Source organism: Microcaecilia unicolor, chromosome 7 (genome assembly GCF_901765095.1).
Source record: "Microcaecilia unicolor chromosome 7, aMicUni1.1, whole genome shotgun sequence".
In the NCBI taxonomy this organism is placed as follows: domain Eukaryota; kingdom Metazoa; phylum Chordata; class Amphibia; order Gymnophiona; family Siphonopidae; genus Microcaecilia; species Microcaecilia unicolor.
Genome location: NC_044037.1, coordinates 93,818,087 through 93,840,059, shown reverse-complemented (window position 1 = coordinate 93,840,059; position 21,973 = coordinate 93,818,087). Strand labels below are relative to the sequence as shown.

General features: G+C 43.1%; 2 non-coding genes across 2 annotated transcripts; both read right to left on the bottom strand.

The window, feature by feature from the left end:
- Positions 1-19,467: 19,467 nt before the first annotated feature.
- Positions 19,468-19,540, bottom strand: TRNAT-CGU. The gene has a single exon. It is a non-coding gene; the product is annotated as a tRNA-Thr (tRNA).
- Positions 19,541-20,605: 1,065 nt separating this feature from the next.
- On the bottom strand, positions 20,606-20,678 carry TRNAT-CGU. Its single transcript has one exon. It is a non-coding gene; the product is annotated as a tRNA-Thr (tRNA).
- Positions 20,679-21,973: the final 1,295 nt, after the last annotated feature.

The following is a 21,973-nucleotide window of genomic DNA, read 5'->3' as shown; positions in this document are numbered from 1 at the left end:
TGGACCCCCTTTTATCAACACAATCAAATAATCCACAAAATGAAAAATGACTCAGTTTACAGGGAAAAGGCCTCAAAGAGCTCTGAGATCAAAATGTACTCTCATGGGGCTTAGCAGACTCAATAGTCTTCTCTTCATCATAGGCCCAAAACCCTGCAACGTCACAGAATTAGGGAATTTTATCCGTGATCAATAATCTAAATCATAATGGTGAATCATCAATCTATAGATCACTACTGGAGCAAAACACGCTATCCACAATGCACAAATACACTTATCTTTTATAAAGTGGTGCTCGTGGGATGCTGCTCTCCGTTATGCGGTCCCTCACTTGCCACCCTGAGCCTAGACGTTGGCCAGCGTTTTGCTGCCTCTTCAGGGTCTCAGGCTGCAAATGGAACCACCGCACAGCACTCCACGCTGTATAATCCATACTGAACCAATAATAATTTAAATTGTATGTGAGAAGCGACAGGCAACCATTGCAGCCGCACAAGATAAGATGACACATGTTCAAATTTGGTATCCCCATATTGAAGATGCTCTGCTGAATTCTGCACTACTTGTAAAGAGTGGGTGCAGGAGGCTGGAAACCCCAAATAAATTATATTACAATAGTCCAATCCACTCAATATCATGGCTTGCAGAGCCCACTGAAAATCAGTCTTTGGTAATAAAGGTTTCAGCTTACTCAGTAAACACAGCTGAAAATATGGATTTTGAATCACTAATTGCACTTGTGATTTTAAAAGACAAACTGGAGTCCAAAACTATCCCTAAATGCTTCACTTGACGGAGACCTTAGCAGAAGTCCCAGACAAAGGAACTGTATTAGAGATATAATGGAATTAGACCTGCCTTGAGATTACCACTAGAGCTTACAGGGTTAAGCAATGGAGGGTTAAGTGACTTGCCCAGAGTCACAAGGAGTTACAGTGAAAATTGAACCCAGTTCCCCAGGATCAAAGTTTGCTGTACTAACCACTAAGCTACTCTCCCACTCCACTCCATTCTACTCCACTTGCTATCTGTATGTTTAAAGAAATTAGGGCTCTTCAGCTTGGAAAAGATAGCTAAGTACATAAATACATAAGTTTTGCCATACTGGGAAAGACGACAGGTCCATCGAGCCCAGCATCCTGTTACCAACAGTGGCCAATCCAGGTCACAAATAGCTGGCAAGATCCCAAAAAAGTACAAAACATTTTATACTGCTTATCCCAGAAGTAGTGGATTTTCCCCAAGCCTATTTAATAATGGTCTATGGACTTTTCTTTTAGGAAGCCGTCCAAACCTTTTCAAAAATCCGCTAAGCTAACTGCCTTTACCACATTCTCTGGCAACAAATTCCAGAGTTTAATTACATGTTGAGTGAAGAAAAAGTTTCTTTAATTTGTTTTAAATTTATTACATTGTAGCTTCATTGCATGCCCCCTAGTCCTAGTATTTTTGGAAAGCATAAACAGACGCTTCACATCTGCCCGTTCAACTCCACTCATTATTTTATAGACCTCTATCATATCTCCCCTCAGCCGCCTTTTCTCCAAGCTGAAGAGCCCTAGCTGCTTTAGCCTTTCCTCATAGGGAAGTCGTCCCATCCCCTTTATCATTTTTGTTGCTCTTCTCTGCACCTTTTCTAATTCCACTATATCTTTTTTGAGATGCGGTGACCAGAATTGAACACAATATTAGATGTGGTCGCACCATGGAGCGATACAAAGACATAACATTCTCATTTTTGTTTTCCATTCCTTTCCTAATAATACCTAACATTTTATTTGCTTTCTTAGCCGCAGCAGCACACTGAGCAGAAGGTTTCAACGTATCATCAACGATGACACCTAGATCCCTTTCTTGGTCTGTGACTCCTAACGTGAAACCTTGCATGACATAGCTATAATTCGGGTTCCTCTTTCCCACATGCATAACTTTGTACTTGCTCACATTAAACGTCATCTGCCATTTAGACTTCCAGTCTCATAAGGTCCTCTTGTAATTTCTCACAATCCTCCTGCGATTTAATGACTTTGAATAACTTTGTGTCATCAGCAAATTTAATTGCCTCGATAGTAACTCCCATCTCTAGGTCATTATGTTCTTACCTACAGCTGAATGGCAGGACATGGGTGCAGAGGCTGGGACGAACTCACAGGCAGCTGTGAAGACACAGCATGCTTTACCATAGATAACAGCACCCAGGTGGACACAGTGGAGAACTTGGACACAAGGAACTACATGAAATGCTGGTGTCATCCTCATTGAAGGATCCTGAACCTGATGCAGAATCTGCAACTGATGGGGCCCAATAATGCCCTGTAAGATGCCATCAGGAACTGTTGATGTGTGCCCATCAGCTCATGGCACAAAGCCATGACATCATACAGCAGAGGGAGCACAAGCTGGTACTACAGGAACACATGCTTGACTTGATGGTTCCAGTGATGGTGCAGGGACGATGTGGGCACACAGAGGTGGTGCTGGATCTGGCATAGTGGGGAAGGGCATAAAGAAGGGACAATTGGATGTGGGAAAGCCTAGGGTTATATGGCATACTGTCAGTGGAAGTAGATAAATGCCTTCAAAGAAAACCTTGGTGTATGCATGCTGGTGAGGTTGAGTGTGCTTTGGTGTCCCTCTGTTTCCTGTCATGTGGTTCCAGTCCCTTAGGAAGTGATATTCCATGCTTCGTTGGCAGGTTATGCAGGATGCAACAGGCCAGGAAGATCAAGCAGACCTTTACTGGTTTTATAACAGCTCCCCTCAGATCTATCCAGACATATGAATCTGGCCTTGAGCTGCCCAAAGGGGCATTAAATGATAGCCCCGATGTCCTGGTATGCCTTGTGGACACCTATTTGTGGACTAAGGTTGTAATTCTATAAACTAGCTTTAAGATTTAGGTGCTGACAGATCCCATTCAAAATGAATGGGCTTTGTCGGCATTACCTCACCAGTAGCCGCTAGAGTGGCTCGATAACAAGGGGCCATAGTGTTTAAGTTGAAATTCAGTTTGCAGCATAGCAAATGATTTAACCTGCTGCCCTTCTAAGAATAATTGACTTAACACTCTTAACCCTTGAGAGGTCCAGTGGGCCACTCTGAGATTCCAAGCTAGTAGAGTAAAACAAGATTGCCACTCTTTGCCTAAAGACACATCTAATACTTGCTTCCACATCAACACTAAAGGGATTTGATATCTTAAAAATCCATTGAGAGGCCCAGGATCCCTATAAACCCCATATAATGGGATTTGTTTAAAAATATGCTGCTCAATCAGTGCAAAAAGTTTCAGTTGATAAGATGACATCATTTGCAAAAAGGGATATGTTGTAAGTACAACCTTTTGAACACCCCTGATGTCTGCATTGGACCTAATTTTTTGAGCAAAAGATCTCCATCACTAAAACAAATAGAAATGGCAAAAGCAGGCACTCCTGCCTGGTACCTCTACACAATGGAAAGTTAGAAGCATAAGCCCTATTTATTTTGTTTCATGCCATGAGATTCTGGTATAGAACAGATGATAATTCACAAAACCCCACTCCCACATTTAACTTATTCAAAACAGCAAACATAAAGTAACAGTGAACCCGATCAAATGCCTTTTTGGTATAGACCACTATCAACACCACCAGGATTTGCTCAGATTTCACCGCCTAATTTATGTGCAGGATGTGTTTAATGTTATCCATGGTTTGTCTCCCCAGGACAAACCTGGCTTGGTCTGGGCCTATCACTGGGGAAAACCAGAGGTCTAATCTGTTGGCTAAAAAATTGAGTAAAATTTTTAAATCCCAAAATTTAGAGAACTGGCTGATAGGTGCCACATAAAGTGTTGTCCAACTCTGGTTTACACAGAATTGTAATACCAGCTGTATTGTTATGCTAGTGCATTTGAGCATCTGATTTAAGTGAGTAAAAAATCGAGCTAATACTGGAGACAACCTATTTATGTATGATTTATAAAAATCCTTAAAGAAGACATTCAATTCAGGGGACTTTCTGCTGGGAGGTGTTTAATCATAAGTACATAAGTATTGCCATACTGGGACAGACCAAAGGTCCATCGAGACCAGTATCCTGTTTCCAATAGTGGCCAATCCAGGTCACAAATACCTGGCAAGATCCCAGAAAAGCTCAATACATTTTATGATGCTTATCCCAGAAATAAGCAGTGGATTTTCCCAAGTCAGTTTAATAATGGTCTATGGACTTTTCCTTTAGGGAGTCATCCATACCCTTTTTATACCCTGCTAAGCTAACCGCCTTTACCACATTCTCTGGCAACGAATTCCAGAGTTTAATTACACGGTGAGTGAAGAAACATTTTCTCTGCTTAGTATTAAATGTACTACTTTGTAGCTTCATCGCATGCCCCCCTAGTCCTAGTATTTTTGGAAAGAGTAAACAAACGATTCATGTCTATATGTTGATGTGGGAACCCGTTCCACTCCACTCATTATTTTATAGACCTCTATCATACCACCCCTCAGCCATCTCTTCTCCAAGCTGAAGAGCTCTAGATGCTTCAGCCTTTCCTCATAGGGAAGTCGTCCCATCCCCTTTATCATTTTCGTCACCCTTCTCTGTACTGTTTCTATTTCCACTATATCTTTTTGAGATGCTGCGACCAGAATTGAACACACTATTCGAGGTGCGGTCGCACCATGGACTGATACAAAGGCATTATAACATCCTCATTTTTGTTTTCCATTCTTTTCCTAATAATACCTAACATTCTATTTGCTTTCTTAGCCACTGCAGCACACTGAGCAGAGCATTTCAACGTATCATCAATAACGACACCAAGATCCCTTTCTTGGTTGGTGACGCCTAACATGGAACCTTCCATTACATAGCTATAGTTCGGGTTCCTCTTTCCCATATGTATCACTTTGCACTTGCTCACATTAAATGTCATCTGCCATTTAGACACCCAGTCTTCCAGTCTCGTTAGGTCCTCTTGTAATTTTTCACAATCCTCTCACAATTTAACAACTTTGAATAACTTTGTGTCACCAGAAAATTTAATTACCTCACTAGTTACTCCTATCTCTAAATCATTTATAAATTTGTTAAAAAGCAGCGGTCCCAGCACAGACCCCTGAGGAACCCCACTATCTACCCTTCTCCATTGAGAATACTGACCATTTAACCCTACTCTCTGTTTTCTATCCTTTAACCAGTTTTTAATCCACAACAGGACACTACCTCCTATCCCATGACTCTCCAATTTCCTCTGGAGTCTTTCATGAGGTACTTTGTCAAACGTCTTTTGAAAATCCAGATACACAATATCAACTGGCTCGCCTTTATCCACATGTTTGTTCACCCCTTCAAATAAATGTAATAGATTGATGAGGCAAGACTTCCCTTCACTAAATCCATGCTGGCTTTGTCTCATTAATCCATGCTTTTGAATATACTCTGTAATTTTCTTCTTTATAATAGTCTCTACCATTTTGCCTGGCACCGACATCAGGCTCACCGGTCTATAATTTCCCGGATCCCCTCTGGAACCTTTTTAAAATATCAGCGTTACATGGGCTACCCTATCTTCCTGTACCATGCTCAATTTTAAAGATAATTTACATATTACTAACAATAGTTCCATGTTCATTTTTCAATTCTGTCAGAACTCTGGGATGAATACCATCCAGTCCAGGAGATTTGCTACTCTTCAATTTGTCAAATTGCCCCATTACATTCTCTAGGTTTATAGAGATTTCATTCAGTTTTTCCGACTTGTCAGCTTCGAATACCATTTCTGGCACCTGTATCACTCCCAAATCTTCCTTGGTGAAGACCAAAGCAAAGAATTCATTTAATCTCTCCGCTATGGCTTTGTCTTCCCTGATCACCCCTTTTACCCCTCGATCATCTAGCGGTCCAACCAATTCTTTTAGCGGCTTCTTGCTTTTAATATACCTAAAAAAATTCTTACTATGTGTTTTTGCCATCCCTTTTTGCCTTCCTTACCAGCGCTTTGCGTTTTACTTGACATTCCTTGCACTGTTTCTTGTTATTTTCAGTCAGTTCCTTCTTCTATTTTCTGAAGGATTTTCTTTTACCTATAATAGCTTCCTTCACCTCACTTTTTAACCTTGCCGGCTGTCATTTGGTCTTCCTCCCTCCTTTTTTAATACATAGAATATATTTGGCCTGGGCTTCCAGGATGGTATTTTTGAACCGCATCCACGCCTGATGTAAATTTTTCACCCTCGCAGCCGCTCCTCTAAGTTTTTTTTTCAACATTCTTCTCATTTAACATAGTCTCCTTTTTGAAAGTTAAACGCTAATGTATTGGATATTCTGTGTATACTTACTCCAAAGCTAATATCAAATTTGATCATATTATGATCACTGTTATCAAGTGGCCCCATCACTCCTTCCACTTCACTAATCATTCTATACACATCTAGCAACAACAGTACTTGATCTCATGCCCCAATCATGGTAGGGGTATGTTTTCCAAATATTGCCGGATATCTTCCTCCCTAATGTTATAGTAACGTAGTAACATAGTAGATGACGGCAGAAAAAGACCTGCAAGGTCCATCCAGTCTGCCCAACAAGATAACTCATATTTGCTGCTTTTTGTGTATACCCTACTTTGATTTGTGCCTGTGCTCTTCAGGGCACAGACCGTATAAGTCTGCCCAGCACTATCCCCGCCTCCCAACCACCAGCCCCTCCTCCCAACCACCGCTCTGGCACAGACCGTATAAGTCTGCCCAGCACTATCCTCACCTCCCAACCACCAGCCCTGCCTCCCAACCACCGGCTCTGGCACAGACCGTACAAGTCTGTCCAGCACTATCCCCGCCTCCCAACCACCAGTCCCGCTGCCCACCACCATCATCCGTGGTCTAAAATTTCTTGTAAAATTCAAAAAATCTATGCTGAATCTGATCCTCTTTATACAAAATTTATGCTCACTTAATCGGGTTTTTAAACTTCTTATAGTTTTACCGATGTATAGCTTGTTGCATGGACATTGTAGCGCATAAATCACATAGGTTGTTGTGCAAGATGTAGCACTCTATAGTTGGTACATTTTACCATTGTTTGGATTCACAAATTGGATGCATTCCAATGTCATATCACAAAAGGAGCACTGCATGCATTTTTTTGTGCCCTGGTGTGTCTTCAGTGGAACTGATATCCTTCCTCGAAAGCTGCTGGACTTAAAATTTCTTTCAAGTTTGGATCCCTAGAAAATGCTATTCTTAGAGATTTGTCTTTGAACACAGTGTGGGTTTTTAAAATGTCCCAGTTCCTCCATAATATTCTTGAGCATAAATCGTGCATCAGGAACAGGAAACCTGGAGCACCTTAAGTCATGCATTGTACACAGTATAAACACTCTTTTGAAATGTTCCGTTACTGGTTCATCATGAATAATGCATTGTACATAGTATAAACACTCTTTTGAAATGTTCTGTTACTGGATAATCATGAACATAAGCTGAAATGTACGCAGAGGCAATACAGAAAGAACAATGATGGATCCATCGATTAAACACGATAGAACCACTAGGAATGAACACTACGATTCAGTGGACAAAATTTTTATAGATACTTTTTGGAGATTTTTCAATGGAAGTTGTCTTTAAATGACTCAGGATGATGTCAACATGCATTTGTTCCTGGGTCACTTTGGGAGTGACTCACAGCTCACATACATTTAGACAATATGCCCAGTGATTGGTTCCTGAGTGACAGCATTCTTTAAATACCGGGCACCATTTTGAGAACACATGCTGCTGAATCAAACACTGTAGAAAATATAAGAGGCGGGTGTTTGTCTTTTCAGAAGGAGTTCTTTTCTTTTCTCTCCGTTTTTCAATTGCTATTTCACATTGAAGTGTTGTCCTATATTTTTTTGAATTCCAGATTGTCATTTCAAGAGGGGAGGTCTCCGGACAAAGATACGGTGAAACGGGTCCCCGTAAGGACCTCTACCTGGGCGTTGCAGCGTTTATAGTGCGCAGACATAAATAGAGCCATGTTAAAAAGTACTACTACTACTTGACATTTCTAAAGCGCTACTAGGGTTACGCAGCGCTGTACAGTTTAACATAGAAGGACAATCCCTGCTCAAGGAGCTTACAATCTAAAGGACAAATGTACAGTCAGTCAAATAGGGGCAATTAAATTGGGGCAGTTTAGATTTCCTGAATAGGTTAGGTGCCAAAGGTGACATTGAAGAGGTGGGCTTTGAGCAAGGATTTGAAGATGGGCAGGGAGGGGGCTTGGCGTAAGGGCTCAGGAAGTTTATTCCAAGCATAGGGTGAGGCGAGGCAGAAAGGGCGGAGCCTGGAGTTGGCGGTGGTGGAGAAGTGTACTGAGAGGAGGGATTTGTCCTGTGAGCGGAGGTTATGGGTGGGAACATAAGGGGAGATGAGGGTAGAGAGGTAATGAGGGGCTGCAGACTGAATGCATTTGTAGGTTAGAAGGAGAAGCTTGAACTGTATGTGGTACCTGATCGGAAGCAAGTGAAGTGTCTTGAGGAGAGGGGTGATATGAGCATATCGGTCCAGGCGGAATATAAGACGTGCTGCAGAGTTCTGAACGGATTGAAGGGGGGATAGATGGTTGTGGGAGGCCAGTGAGGAGTAGGTTGCAGTAGTCAAGGCGAGATGTAATGAGAGAGTGGACGAGAGTTCGGGTGGTGTGCTCAGAGAGGAAAAAGCTAAGTAATATGCTACAAGCTAAGTCATATGTCATCATTTTCAGTTGTTGAATGATAGAGTTATCGTTAAATAAAATGTTCAATTTTTTAGTCTTGTTCAACAATGGTGAAAGGAGGTTTTTAGATCAGTGATGACTTTTTGACCAACTACACGTAGAATAAATATTTGTTTCCAAATTTGTAGTCAAGGTCTAAATGAAGTCTTTTCCTCCTATTTTTTCATTTTTTGGGAGACTTAATGAATACAGACAAGGGAGCGAGTATTGTACTATAAGACCATATGATGATTATAGAAATATCTGGTACTGCTACATAGACTGAATATTTTTTCTCCTTGGGATATTTGGTACACCATAAGTCAGTAACTTTATATTCATGTAACAATCTTGTAAAATCCCTTTTTAGACCTTGTTTCAATTCTGATCTACAGGGAAATCTGTCTAACATGAGGTTAATGGTGAAGTTGAAGTCTCCACCCATTAGAACATGGCCCTGGATTTTCCCATCCAACAAATCTAATAAACTATTCTAAAAGTACCTTGAAGATCACTGGGTGAATAAATATTCACCAAGGAGACCCTTTTACCATGCAAATCACCCACCAAAGGGAAAAGTCTGCCCTCCTCATCCTCATTACCTCCTGCAGGGTGAAAGCCAAATTGCAGTGAATCATAATTGCTACCCTTCTGGGATTCTTACCTTCCTACTACTACTACTACTACTATTTAGCATTTCTATAGCGCTACAAGGTGTATGCAGCACTGCACAAACATAGAAGAAAGACAGTCCCTGCTCAAAGAGCTTACAATCTAATAGACAAAAAATAAAGTAAGCAAATCAAATCAATTAATGTGTACAGGAAGGAGGAGAGGAGGGTAGGTGGAGGCGAGTGGTTACAAGTGGTTACGAGTCAAAAGCAATGTTAAAGAGGTGGGCTTTCAGTCTAGATTTAAAGGTGGCCAAGGATGGGGCAAGACATAGGGGCTCAGGAAGTTTATTCCAGGCGTAGGGTGCAGCGAGACAGAAGGCGCAAAGTCTGGAGTTGGCAGTAGTGGAGAAGGGAACAGATAAGAAGGATTTATCCATGGCGCGGAGTGCACGGGAAGGGGTGTAGGGAAGGACGAGTGTGGGGAGATACTGGGGAGCAGCAGAGTGAGTACATTTATAGGTTAGTAGAAGAAGTTTGAACAGGATGCGAAAACGGATAGGGAGCCAGTGAAGCGACTTGAGGAGAGGGGTAGTATGAGTAAAGCGACCCTGGCAGAAGACAAGATGGGCAGCAGAGTTTTGAACCGATTGGAGAGGGGAGAGGTGACTAAGTGGGAGGCCAGCAAGAAGCAGATTGCAGTAGTCTAAACGAGAGGTGACAAGGGTGTGGATGAGGGTTTTGGTAGAGTGCTCGGAAAGAAAGGGGCAGATTTTACGGATGTTGTAAAGAAAGAAACGATAGGTCTTGGCGATCTGCTGGATATGAGCAGAGAAGGAGAGAGAAGAGTCAAAGATGACCCCAAGGTTTCAAGCTGAGGAGACAGGGAGAATGAGAGAGCCATCAACAGAAATAGAAAATGGGGGGAGCGGGGATGTGGGTTTGGGGGGAAAAATGAGAAGCTCGGTTTTGGTCATGTTTAATTTCAGGTGGCGTTGAGACATCCTAATTGGAACTGCAATAAACCTGTGCAAACTTTGTATGTTGTAAAAAATTAAATGGGTCTCCTGTATTAATGTAACATTTAATTTCAATCTGTTCTGCTCTTTATAAAGTAAGCTCCTCTTTCTTTGTGAATTAAGGCCCTGAACATTCAGGGTCCCAGTTCTAACAATGGTATTACCCATTGGTCTAGTTTCCCACTCTCCACAAAAGCCTTATCACTATAATCTTCCCTTCCCCCCATCATCTCCCTATCCTCCCAATCCTAATCCTAGAAACCCCGTACCCACCTCCCCATGTGAATAATTTCCCTGTGAGGTAGAGGAGTGTGGTAGCCGTGATGTCCCCATGCATACCTCCTACCCACCCCTATCCTCCCACCCTGTCAGACTGTCATAGTAATGCTTGAATGTTTTCACTTACATACACTGTCAGCTAGCACATTTGCTTATTTCCGATCTGACGAAGAAGGGCAACCTTCGAAAGCTAATCAAGAAATGTATTAAGTTATGTCCAATAAAAAAGGTATCATCTTATTTTCTTTTCCATGTTTTATTTTGTTTGATTTCTATTGATAACCTGTGAGGTAGAAAATGCCAGCGCCCCAGCTTATTAATATCAAAATCATATTAGTTCTCCAATCCCCCCTCCCACCCTTTCACACATAGAAACAAGTATATAAGGAACCTGAAATCATTACATATTATGTTATGCATCAACGCACATTTTGAAAGAATATAACATATGTCAGTGTGAACTATACCTCCCCCCTATATCTTAGGCACAGTCTGAGAGATACAAATCATATATTAACAAGACCCCAAACCATCAGATATTAGTTGTGGCAGATGGTGAGACAGTTGGGCATGTTGAATCATGACACACATGGCATGTGCCTACTAGGAAAATGTAACCTAAAAATATCTATAAATAATGTATGTGACTGACATGCGCTCCTTGCTCACATACAGGTATCCCTCCAGTACATGATAGAGCCAGGCGAAAGGTACAAAACTAACAAGAGGAGGACAAGGATGAGGAGGGTGATGAGTCAGGAAGCCCTGAAGGGGGGGAGGAGGAGGACACAGGAAGGGCCGTGCCAATACGGTAAGCGGGGTAAGCATGGCAGGGGGGCGCCGTCCTTTGGGGGGCGCTGCCGCACCATGCTTACTTCACCCTCCCGCTCCTGCAGCAAGAAGATCCCTTTCCTTTTTTTTTTCTTTTAATTTTACCTCTATCCGGCAGCGCAGCGTCAGTGAAGGAGGCGGCGCTCCCGACGTTTCTACTGTCTAGCCTTCCCCTTCGCTCATGTTCCGCCTTCTTCTGATGTCATTTCCTTGACGTCAGAAGAAGGCGGAACATGAGCGAAAGGAAGGCTAGACACGTCGGGAGCACCGCCTCCTTCACTGATGCTGCGCCTGCGCTGCCGGATTGAGGTAAATTTAAAAGAAAAAAAAGGAAAGGGATGTTGGAAGGGGGGAAGAGGGTGGGCAGTTGGGACATGGCAGCGGGAGGGCAGGGGAGAGAGGAGCATGCGAGGGCAGGGTTCATGGAAAGGAGAGAGGGGAATTGCTGGATAGGGTCAGAGATGAATGGAGGGGGCAGGGGACAGAGAGGAGCATGGATGGGAGGGCAGGGCTCAGGGAGAGAGGGGAATTGCTGGATAGGGATGAATGGGGGGGGGGCAGGGGCCAGAGAAGCATGGATGGGCATGGATTGTGAGGGCAGGGCTCAGGGAGAGAGGGGAATTGCTGGATAGGGATGAATGGAGGGGGCAGGGGACAGATGGGCATGGATGGATATGGATTGCAGGGCAGGGCTCAGGGAGAGAGGGGAATTGCTGGATAGGGATCAGGGCCGTGCCAATATGGTAAGCGGGGTAAGCATGGCAGGGGGGCGCCGTCCTTTGAGGGGCGCCGCCGCACTATGCTTACCTCGCCCTCCTGCTCCCACAGCAAGAAGATCCCTTTCCTTTTTTTTTTCTTTTAATTTTACCTCCATCCGGCAGCGCAGCATCAGTGAAGGAGGCAGCGCTCCCGACGTGTCTACTGTCTAGCCTTCCCCTTCGCTCATGTTCCGCCTTCTTCTGATGTCATTTCCTTGACGTCAGAAGAAGGCGGAACATGAGCGAAGGGAAGGCTAGACACATCGGGAGCACCGCCTCCTTCACTGATGCTGCGCCTGCACTGCCAGATTGAAGTAAATTTAAAAGAAGAAAAAAGAAAAGGGATGTTGGAAAGGGGGGGAGAAGAGGGCGGGCAGTTGGGACATGGCAGCGGGAGGGCAGGGGAGAGAGGAGCATGCGAGGGCAGAGTTCATGGAAAGGAGAGAGGGGAATTGCTGGATAGGGTCAGAGATGAATGGAGGGGGCAGGGGACAGAGAGGAGCATGGATGGGAGGACAGGGCTCAGGGAGAGAGGGGAATTGCTGGATAGGGATGAATGGGGGGGCAGGGGCCAGAGAAGCATGGATGGGCATGGATTGGGAGGGCAGGGCTCAGGGAAAGAGGGGAATTACTGGATAGGGATGAATGGAGGGGGGCAGGGGACAGATGGGCATGGATGGATATGGATTGCAGGGCAGGGCTCAGGGAGAGAGGGGAATTGCTGGATAGGGATGAATGGAGGGGGCAGGAGACAGATGGACATGGGTGGATATGGATTGCAGGGCAGGGCTCAGGGAGAGAGGGGAATTGCTGGATAGGGATGAATGGAGGGGGCAGCGGACAGAGGAGCATGGATGGGCATGGATTGGGAGGGTAGGCCTCAGGGAGAGAGGGGAATTGCTGGATAGGGTCAGGGATGAATGGAGGGGGCAAGGGACAGATGGGCATGGATTGATGGGAGGGTAGGGCTCAGTGAGAGAGGGGAATTGCTGGATAGGGATGAATGGAGGGGGCAGGGTACAGATGGGCATGGATGGATATGGATTGCAGAGCAGGGCTCAAGGAGAGAGGGGAATTGCTGGATAGGGATGAATGAAGGGGGCAGGGGACAGATGGGCATGGATGGATATGGATTGCAGGGCAGGGCTCAGGGAGAGAGGGGAATTGCTGGATAGGGATGAATGGAGGGGGCAGCGGACAGAGGAGCATGGATGGGCATGGATTGGGAGGGTAGGCCTCAGGGAGAGAGGGGAATTGCTGGATAGGGATGAATGGAGGGGGCAGGGGACAGATGGGCATGGATGGATATGGATTGCAGGACAGGGCTCAGGGAGAGAGGAGAAATTGCTGGACATAAAGGGGAGGGAAGAGAGATGAAGGAGATGAAATGAGGGAAAAGGAAGAGAGGAGAAAAACTGCACATGGATGAAGAAAATAGGCAGAAGCTGAGGACCAGAAATGAAGTAGAAAGGAGGAAAGGAAAGAAATAAATGGAAAGGAAGCCCTGGAAACGGAGTTAAGAGGACAGATAGCCGCAGAATCAGATACTGGGCCAGCATGATCAGAAAAAGAAAGTCACCAGACTACAAAGGTAGAAAAAAATCATTTTATTTTCATTTTAGTGTTTGGAATATGTCCACTTTGAGAATTTACATCTGCTATCTTATTTTGCAATGTATAGCAATTTGTTTCTAAGAATATTGCTGACAATTCCTGTCAGTGTGGCGAGCGATCATTTTCACCAGGGGGGGGGGCACCAACTGATAGTCTGCAGGGGGCGCCAGAGACCCTAGGCACGGCCCTGGACACGGGGGGAGGGCAAGGAGTCAGAAAGTCCAGAAGGGGAGAGAGAAGGGGAGAGGCAGCACAGGCACAGCAGAATGTGCTCCAACACTGAAAGTAGGCAGGAGATGAGCCTATACTTGTGGAGGATGTGGGGCCACCTAAGAAGGCGGAGAACCCCACTGAAAAAGGAGTGATTGAGAAAGGCGGAGAACCCCACTGAAAAAGAAGTGATTGAGAAGTCATTGCTATGAGAGGTTTCAGGGGCTCCAAGCCTGGAGCCCAGACTGTAGGAGGAGCCATTACAGCATCAGGTGAAAGAACAAACGGAGGAGGAGATACATGAGGACATGCCTCCTCTGGAGGACATGAGCAATGTGGACTAGGACAAAAAACTCCATGTACCCCACCAAGAAACAGAGACAGCAACAATAGAGCCACCACAGGTTCTATTTCTGAAGGGCCACAGCAGGGACACACCTCAGTTGGAAGGTGCAGCCATTGAGCAGCCAGTCTTGGAGCCATCCATGGAAGTCGCCCTTCCAGAGGTCCTAAGGCATGTCAACAAAATGCACAAAGACATGCATCAGGAACTCTCCAAAACTGAGGTGGCATTGGTCCCCCAAGCCAAAGGGGAACAATCTTGGAGGACACAGTGAACCTCCAAAGAGCACAGATTACCCAAATCAACCACACCCTGACCCAGGAGTTCCATAGGGCCAGATGATGCAATTTGTGTTCGCAAATAGCGGTAGAAAAAAAAAGGTGATGTAGAGGCACCCATAAAATGAATATATAATAAAAACTACAAAATTGTACACAGTTCTCATACACAGCTCTGTGGCTTCATTATTACAGATATGTGCAGATAATACCAAATGACAACAGCTGTTGTTCTAACAGTGATAGCACATTCAAGGGGAAAGGAGACTGCAGCAGGGGCGTAGCCAGACACCCAATTTTAGGTGGGCCTGGGCCCAAGATGTGTGGGCAGAAGAACCTCGCCCATCCCATAGGTGATTTGGTCTCTCCTTCTCTCACCTGCATGCCATATGGTCTCTCAAACAACTCCCTTCTCCCGCACACCTTTTAAACAGCAGATTTTCACTGGCAGCGAGCAGCAGCTAATACACACTGCTCATGTTGGCCCCACAGCCCTCCCACTGATGTAACTTCCTGTTTCAGTGTAGGCTGGAATACGTCAGAGGGAAGGCTGTGGGGCTGGTGCAAGCAGTACGTATCAGTCGCTGCTTGCTGTAGGTGAAGATCTGCTATTTACAAGGTATGCAGGAGGGACAGTTGTTGGGAGTTTTCAGCTGGTGGGGCTTTGGAATCCCTGCCAGCTACTGGGTGGGCCTGAGCCCAAAGTGGATGGGTTTTGGCCCACCCGGGCCCACCCTTGGCTACGCTACTGGACTGCAGAACCTGGGTTAGAAAAGAAGAGGTATAGGATGTCTCATTCTGCCACTCTGTGGTTACAATCAAAGCAGATTACATATTATTTACATGTGCTTATTCAGTAACCAGAACAATGGAGGGTAAAATTACTTGTACAGAGTCACAGGGAGCTGCTAAAAAAAATGAATTCAGTTCCCCTGGGTTCTCATAACACTGACATATTACATTAGAGCTGTACATAAACTCACTTCCCTAAACACATAAGTACGTAAGTATTGCCATACTGGGAAAGACCAAAGGTCCATCAAGCCCAGCATCCTGTTTCCAACAGTGGCCAATCCAGATCACAAATACCTGGCAAGAGCCCAAAAAAGTACAAAACATTTTACACTGCTTATCCCAGAAATAGTGGATTTTCCCCAAGTCCATTTAATAACGGTCTATGGACTTTTCCTTTAGGAAGCCGTCCAAACCTGTTTTAAACTCCGCTAAGCTAATCGCCTTTACCACATTCTCTGGCAACGAATTCCAGAGTTTAATTACACGTTGAGTGAAGAAAATTTTTCTCCGATTCGTTTTAAATTTACTACATTGTAGCTTCATCACATGCCCCCTAGTCCTAGTATTTTTGGAAAGCGTGAACAGACGCTTCACATCTACCAGTTCAACTCCACTCATTATTTTACAGACCTCTATCATATCTCCCCTCAGCCGCCTTTTCTCCAAGCTGAAGAGCCCTAGCCACTTTAGCCTTTCCTCATAGGGAAGTCGTCCCATCCCCTTTATCATTTTCATTGCCCTTCTCTGCACCTTTTCTAATTCCACTATATCTTTTTTCAGATACGGCAACCAGAACTGAACACAATATTCGAGGTACGGTCGCACCATGGAGCGATACAAAGGCATTATAACATCCTCCTTTTTGTTTTCCATTCCTTTCCTAATAATACCTAACATTCTATTTGCTTTCTTAGCCGCAGGTTTCAACGTATCATCAACGACGACACCTAGATCCCTTTCTTGGTCCGTGACTCCTAACGTGGAACCTTGCATGACATAGCTATAATTCGGGTTCCTCTTTCCCACATGCATCACTTTGCACTTGCTCACATTAAACGTCATCTGCCATTTAGACGCCCAGTTTCCCAGTCTGGTAAGGTTCTCTTGTAATTTTTCACAATCCTCCCGCGATTTAACAACTTTGAATAACTTTGTGTCATCAGCAAATTTAATTACCTCACTAGTTACTCCCATCTCTAGGTTATTTATAAATATGTTAAAAAGCAGCGGTCCCAGCACAGAGCCCTGGGGAACCCCACTAACTACCCTTCTCCATTGAGAATACTGACCATTTAACCCTACTCTCTGTTTTCTATCTTTTAACCAGTTTTTAATCCACAATAGAACCCTACCTCCTATCCCAAGACTTTCCAATTTCCTCTGGAGTCTTTCATGAGGTACTTTGTCAAACACCTTCTGAAAATCCAGATACACAATATCAACCGGCTCACCTTTATCCACATGTTTGTTCACCCCTTCAAAGAAATGTAGTAGATTGGTGAGGCAAGATTTCCCTTCACTAAATCCATGTTGACTTTGTCTCATTAATCCATGCTTTTGAATATGCTCTGTAATTTTGTTCTTAATAATAGTCTCTACCATTTTGCCCGGCACCAACATCAGACTCACCGGTCTATAATTTCCCAGATCTCCTCTAGAACCATTTAAAAAAATCGGCATTACATTGTCCACCCTCCAGTCTTCCGGTACCACACTCGATTTTAAGGATAAATTACATATTTCTAACAATAGCTCCACAAGCTCATTTTTCAGTTCTATCAGTATGCTGGGATGAATACCATCCAGTCCAGGAGATTTGCTACTCTTCAGTTTGTAGAACTGCCCCATTACATCCTCCAGGTTTACAGAGAATTCATTAAGTTTCTCTGACTCGTCAGCTTCAAATACCATTTCCGGCACTGGTATCACTCCCAAATCTTTCTCGGTGAAGACCGAAGCAAAGAATTAATTTAATCTCTCCACTACGGCTTTGTCTTCCCTGATCGCCCCTTTTACTCCTCGGTCATCTAGCGGTCCAACCGATTCTTTTGCCGGCTTCCTGCTTTTAATATACCTATATGTGTTTTTGCCTCCAACGCAATTTTTTTTTTTTGAAGTCCCTCTTTGCCTTCCTTATCAGCACTTTGCATTTGACTTGACATTCCTTATCCCATTTCTTATTACTTTCAGTCGGTTCTTTCTTCCATTTTCTGAAGGATTTTCTTTTAGCTCTAATAGCTTCCTTCACCTCACTTTTTAACCACGCCAGCTGTCGTTTGGTCTTCCGTCCTCCTTTTTTAATACGAGGAATATATTTGGCCTAGGCTTCCAGGATGGTGTTGTTGAACAGCATCCAAGCCTGATGTAAATTTTTTACCCTCCCAGAGTCAAAAATCAAAGAACATTGTTTCACCTTTCTAGTTTATAATATCTTTTTGGTTTAGCTAGTCCCCATATTAGATATCCAGGTTTTTTCCCACTTTAAACCACATGTGGGCTTTCTTTGCAAAGGTAGCAGGTGTCCTTTCCATAGTTTCACTATCCTTTCTTGATTACAGAGCTTCAAAACAACTTGAGAAACTTAGAGCATTTGTAAGTCTTTACAGCTAGAATGGACTCCCTTCTCCATTTTTTTTTATAGGGAATGTATTTATTTTAAAAAGGCATACAAGCCAATCAGAGAAGGAAATTTCTATCCCATAGCTCATTTTTAAAGAAATTCGGCAGCATGTTTAAACTCTGTGAAAGGCTTCAGATGGTGTTTATCTTTCCATTCCTTCTGTTCCCATATTCAACATGTAGGTACACAAATTCTTAAGAAGGATCCATATTTCAATGTAAATGTAGAGATTTCTTCTTAGCCCTTCCACAAAAATTAATTTTAACTCCAGCAAAAATTAACCAAAAAATACTTTCCTACTGTGAGATGAATATCTACAAGGAAAAATGAAAGTGCCAAGTCAGGCAAAAGGAAACAGTAACAGCGATGACCATCACGCGAAGAGATGAGACAACACAACTAGCTCTAATTTAGTCAAAATATTGTAAATTGAAGACCTGACATGATGTCTTTCAGTTTATGTCACCTGCATCAGGAGTGAGTAAGCACATATCAATATAGCAACTCATACATTTGCTCACGTGTATATAAAAAATCAAATTAAAATATAAAATATATAAAAATTTCATTCAAATAAATATACAGATAACTCATACAACCTGTAATATTCATTAGAGATATTGAACATGCCAGAATACAACATGCAGTGCTACACTGATACTGCAAAAAGCTAAATATAAAAAGATTACAATTATACATAGACATATCAGACACAATATAAGAATGTTATAATTGACCAACTTTAAACAAGTGTATACTAATGTAAAAACCATATAAAACATTATATAATTTACATACAATAGCATAAAAATGCTATATTATACAATACATTAAATATCCCAGTTTTGCAATAGCTTCTAGATGCATAAAAATATTACATATTTTGAACAAAGATTGAAATTAGCACAGCCATTTTGAGTAAATTGGAGCTTCCAATGGAGCTCTTTGTCCTATTTTATCTGTTTGTTTGTTTGTTTGATGTTCTTCGCTGTTGTTGTCTCACTTTGCTCTTGCTGAGACCTTCCTCCTGCTAAAAGGAAACTGAAAACCATGTGCAGAAAAGTCTTCGTTGAAAAGTGTACATATATCGAGGTCCAGCAAAGCACACAATTAAAACAATGACATTTCTCCAGCTATGTTTATAGAGCACTGGTTGGTTCCTGCTCTGTTACTGACAGATAACACTTAAATTCCTCCATAAGAAGGGAATGAACCCGTAATTACACTTGAAAGAAAACGCCTTTATGGAAATGCAACTACCTGATGCCTCTTGGATGTGCTTTCCATAGTGGAAGCTCTCTATCTCATGGGTCAGTCTAGATGAGGCTTTGATGATAGAAGTCACAAGACTCATCCCTCACTTGCGAAAAAGCACAACCAGGTTCTGATGAGGGTTGAACTCATGACCCCTGGTTTACGAAACCAGTGCTCTTACCACTGAGCTACAGAGCCAACTGTAATAAGACTTTTGCTTTCATTTCACTCCTCCATATGTGATCCACCAGAATTGGGGCAGTTTACCATCTTGTTCTCACAAAACAGAAGCAGATGGTCTAGAAGATTTGCTAGAGCAGCTCAGCAAGCCAAAAATAAAGACTAAAGCACAGAAGAAAGAACCAAAACACACCATATGCTTCCTCTGGGTGGGCATCTGTCAGTAACATTTCCCTATGTTTCACAGTGCTTTTGTCCTGAAACAATAGGAAAGAAAAACTTGAAATTTAATTTTGCCCCTGTCGCTAATAAGGTGCACTTCTGCTCAGTAGGCATCTACTGAGTTCCAAGTGGGTGTTTATAGTCCCACTATGCTTCAATAGGCTCCTTTAGACCACTTTAGTAGGTGCCTCCTTAGTAAATCAATAGGTGCCTATTGAAAGAGTAGGCACCTATCCTGCACTCAGTAGAAGCCTTGTGTTTATTAAACACCAACTTGGAACTCAATAGATGCCTACTGAACAGAAGTGCACACTATTAGTGACAGGGCAGGGGCAAAAGTAAACTTCAAGTTTTTCTTTCCTGTTGTTTTGGGACAAAATCACTGTGAAACAAATAAGCAAATGTTGCTGAGAGATGGCCACCCTTAGGAAGCATATGGTGTGTTTTGGCTCTCTCTTCAGTGCTTTGGTTCTTATTTGTCTCACTTTGATCTTGCAGAGACCGTCCTCCTGCTAAAAGGAAACAGAAAACCATGTGCAGAAAAGACTTCGTTCAAAAGTGTACATATATCTAGGTCCAGCAAAGCACACAATGAAAACAAATACATTTCTCCAGATATGTTTATAGAGCACTGGTTGATTCCTGCTCTGTTACTGACAGATAACTCTTAAATTCCTCCATAAGAAGGGAGTGACCCCATAATTACACTTGAAAGAAAAAGCCTTTATGGAAATGCAACTACCTGATGCCTCTTGGATGTGCTTTCCATAGTGGAAGCTCTCTATCTCATGGGTCAGTCTAGATGAGACTTTGATGATAGAAGTCACAAGACTCATCCCTCACTTGCAAAACAGCACAACCAGGCTCTGATGAGGGTTGAACTCACGACCCCTGGTTTACGAAACCAGTGCTCTTACCACTGAGCTACAGAGCCAACTGTAATAAGACTTCTGCTCTCATTTCACTCCTCCATATGTGATCCACCAGAATTGGGGCAGTTTACCATCTTGTTCTCACAAAACAGAAGCAGATGGTCTAGGAGATTTGCTAGAGCAGCTCAGCAAGCCAAAAATAAGGACTAAAGCACAGAAGAAAGAACCAAAACACACCATATGCTTCCTATGGGTGGGCATCTGTCAGCAACATTTTCCTATTTGTTTCACAGTGCTTTTGTCCTGAAACAATAGGAAAGAAAAACTTGAAATTAAATTTTGCCCCTGTCGCTAATAAGGTGCACTTCTGCTCAGTAGGCATCTACTGAGTTCCAAGTGGGTGTTTATAGTCCCACTATGCTTCAATAGGCTCCTTTAGACCACTTTAGTAGGTGCCTCCTTAGTAAATCGATAGGTGCCTATTGAAAGAATAGGCACCTACCCTGCACTCCGTACAAGCCTTGTGTTTATTAAACACCTACTTGGAACTCAATAGATGCCTACTGAACAGAAGTGCACACTATTAGTGACAGGGCAGGGGCAAAAGTAAACTTCAAGTTTTGATTTCCTGTTATTTTGGGACAAAATCACTTTGAAACAAATAAAGAAATGTTGCTGACAGATGACTACCCTTAGGAAGCATATGGTGTGTTTTGGCTCTTTCTTCAGTGCTTTGGTTCTTATTTGTCTCACTTTGCTCTTGCAGAGACCTTCCTCCTGCTAAAAGGAAACAGTAAACCATGTGCAGAAAAGTCTTTCTTCAAGAATGTGCATATATCTAGGTCCAGCAAAGCACACAATGAAAACAATGACATTTCTCCAGCTATGTTTATAGAGCACTGGTTGGTTCCTGCTCTGTTACTGACAGAGGCCAAATTGACCCCGTAACATTCTGGCAACAGATTTACATGAATGAATGGATAGCACAAACAGACTCGAAACACTATCTCCTAAACTGGGACAACAGGTGTAAAAGCATACTAGACAAAATAACACCACTACATACAAGAACCTCACGAAGACACAACTCGATACCATGGTTTAATGAAGAACTGAAAAAACTAAAAACACAAGTTAGGAGGCTCAAACGAGCATGGAATAAAATAAAAAGTGAACACACACTTAACCCATGGAAACAAATGCAAAGAAAATACAAATATACAATAAGACAAACCAACTACAAACTACATACTACAAAACCAAAATAGGGCCAGACTACAAAGAGATACACACAAACATTTCCAACTAGTGAACAAACTACTAGATACCACACTGGCTACCACAACCAACATAGACG